We start from the raw sequence: 3,435 nt of genomic DNA on the forward strand, positions 1-3,435 counted from the left end.
GTAGCAGAAGGTCATCAGCATTTGCATTAACTTCTCTGAGGAATTCCCTGAGCATGTGGTGCTGATGGGAAGAGGATGCTCTGAGAAAGTTTATCATTGTCATCATTGTGTTTATCACCTCAGCATACCCGGCTGACAGGGTGGAGCACAAGACCGATTGAGGAATTATGCAATGGTAAGTGATGAGCTGAGGATTGTCCTCTTTAATTCTTGCCACAGCTCCTCTCTCTCTCTCCCTACCATGGCAGGGGCTCCATCTGTGGTTATAGAAACCACTTGATTCAACTCTATTGCCCTCTTTGTTAACATCTCCTTTATGGCCAGGTAGATGTCTTCTCCTCTTGTACTGGTCGGAAGGGGTGTGACACCTAACAGATCTTCACAGAACTCTTCCTTGTCCTTGTTGAAAAACCTTACAAAAACATTCATTAGCACGTTGTTATAGTGAATGAGTGCGTTAGGATTTTGCTGGATTGAACTGCCCGTGGGAAGAATAAAAATGTTGTCTGAATCTGTCCATTCTTGATTGAAAGCTCTGTTTACGCGGTCCACTTTTCTTTTCTTAGAGCACGCCTTGTAAAAAGTTGTCTCTCTTTTGTTTTGTCTCTCCCTGTGTGTCTATATCTCACTCTCGCTCGAGTTGCATTGGTTATCAGAATGCACAGATTTAATTGGCTGAGTAACATCACATGACAGGATTTACAACGCATGCTATTGGTCTTTGAGTTTCCTGTGCCAGAGTGCTAAACCAGTACCATAAATGCTAGAAAGGCTACGCAGATTAAAATAGAAACGCTCCGTCAAAAGTCAACAATTCTCAATAATGTATTGGTTTTGATCCGGGTCCGGACAGTACGGTGGCTGGGTCCGGATCCGGACGGCGGTCCGCCTATTAGTGACCTCTGCTCTACAGCTTCTGTCTAAATATTCCCAGAAACACCAAACTAAAGAGTACACAAGTGTTGCTTCTTGACACCTCATGTCTGTAATTAAAAGTTGCTGCAATCAGAGGAGACTGGGCTTTTTGGGAGCCGGTGTCTTAAAGAGACAGGCGCTCAAATAAACAGTGTGAAAAATAATGTTTTTTTTATACATTACAGCATGTAATCAAAGTAGAATAAAAGTATAAACATAAAAATTTGCATATTATCTAATTTAAAAGCTTGTGTATGGATACAAAAAGACTGTTTTCAGTAGTCATTTTAATATTTCTTTTAGAAACAAGTAACAACACAACAACAACACACACAATTAAAAAGTTAAAAATATTTTAGTATACTCTGAAATGTATAACTTAATAAGCTTTTATATTTTTGGCTCATTCTTTCACTGGATTTCATTTGTTTCTGCAGCAAATGAAGACCAGCCTGCATAATGCATACACAGGCACGGCCAGACTGGGGACTCCTGCAAGAAGAAAGATGATCACATTGATCCATGAAGGGTACGGTACTGATGCCAGAGATGGGAACTCCTCCTGTAAACCGCAAAACAGTATCATTTGTTACCACTATAAGCTTAACTATTAACACTACCATACAAATGTTTGATACATCACAAATATTGTATGTCTAGTTTGTAATGAGGCATCATTAGAAAAAAGGCAACAAAAGTGTGGATGCTGAGATCAGATCTAATACACCCGAATATAAAGGAGCACAATTACTTATGAGCTTGTGCACTTACAGAGTTGGGATCCCAGACCAAGTAAGTGAGCTCCTCTTGGACTCGTGTCACCAGGTAGGAAACTAAAATAACCAGAACGATTAGAGGACTGATGAACCTCCATGTAACCTGCCAGAAGATGGAGGGCTTGTGTCCGACCATGAACTCCAAGTCCTCATTGAACCTGCCACACAAGAGGGTTTTATATAATTATAATGTGTTTTATAACTTTATTTAATCTATTTTACAAGGGTGCAAGCAGTTTTGAACAGTCATCCATCTCCATAAGGCTTTACTCAGTAATTGGCACAGCATGATGATGATGATGCTGAATGCTTATTCTACGGCAAGTATCAAGATGATTTAAATATGCACTAACCTGTCTATACCGTAGATGTATACAACAGCTATCATCTCAAAGAAACCAATGGTCAGAAGTGGAACAGATCCAGCAAAGTTGTCGAAGAGAGTTACCCAATAAATCCCTGAATGCTGCGCAAACAGGAGGGAGATGATGAAGGCAACAGCACATGTTACTCCTGAAATGCACGTTCACAAAAAAAAGTGCTTGTGTAAAAACAAGAATCAGACAATTAATCTGGGGTTCTAAAGCAAATGTGCAGATTGTTAGCTACAAAACTGAATACCAGTCAGTGCTTCTTGGGGCCATTTTTTAGGTAATATATTCAGGTCTGTCAGTGGGACCACCACTCCTTCAATGTTGCCAAACAGGGTTGATATTCCCAAGCACAGAAGCATGATGAAAAAGAGGACAGACCAGGCTGGAGAACCGGCATCTTGTAATGGCTTCTGTGAACACAATGAAGGCCAGACCCTTCCCTCCACTCCCTGTACAACACACATTAGTCATAATGCAGTTAGGAGCAAAATACAATCACACATGAATCTGACAGAGATTGATCAAAACAGTCACCTCACTGAGAAGTGTCTGCAGGTCACAGATTTTGATGTCCAATCCGAGAATAATATCAGAGAGGAGCTGTTGAGTGATGAAAGGCTGTGTCGTAGTTGCTTGTAGATATTCAGGAAGGTCATATGCATTTAATAATGTCATGATGTTACTAGGGAGAAAATATGTTACAAATCAGTAACTCTGGATTACGACTCATACGTTTGTAGTGTAGAGGCCTCTCAGAATTACTACAGGAGCAAAGCAGAGATTAATGTGACTAAGTGTAAAAGCTACAAATTCTGCGTGAGGAGGCAGGTTGAGCTGGTGGATGATTCACAAACAAACAGGACTTTCACCCAGGAGGGCGCTGTTTGTGTCTCGTTTGAAAATACACTTTACATGCGTAACCAGAAGTGAGTAACGTAGTAGCTGATTTTAACCCAAGAAGACAGATATCATACCATAAATCATAATTCATAAGTCTTAATTATGTTTCAAAGAAAACTCAACTCCTGGCTGTTTTGGAAAAAGGAAATAACAAGAGTTACATGTGAACTAGCTGCAAAATTGAGTTTGCTTTAAGTGATGTGTATTAGTTGCACAAGGAGTAGTGTTACATTCAAATTTGAGATCTTTACGCTCCCCCACCTGCCAGAGCCCACTTTAAAGGAACACGCCACCGTTTGTTGAAATAGGACTTAGAAAGGTGAGCCAAAAAACAACAACAACAGCCTAATTACTTCTTGTAGCCTGCGTATTCACAAGTACAAATAGATATGCAGATTAAGACTAGAGGATTTTCTAGGCAGATAATGACTTGGGACAGTGCTTCGGCTGTGCTTCCACCCAATATAGTC

General features: G+C 40.3%; 1 pseudogene; it reads right to left on the bottom strand.

Moving 5' to 3' along the window:
* Positions 1–1,256: 1,256 nt before the first annotated feature.
* Positions 1,257–3,435, bottom strand: part of LOC116701447 (sodium-dependent neutral amino acid transporter B(0)AT1-like) — a 5,189-nt pseudogene continuing 3,010 nt past the window's right edge.

This window comes from Etheostoma spectabile, chromosome 14, assembly GCF_008692095.1.
Source record: "Etheostoma spectabile isolate EspeVRDwgs_2016 chromosome 14, UIUC_Espe_1.0, whole genome shotgun sequence".
Classification (NCBI taxonomy): Eukaryota; Metazoa; Chordata; class Actinopteri; order Perciformes; family Percidae; genus Etheostoma; species Etheostoma spectabile.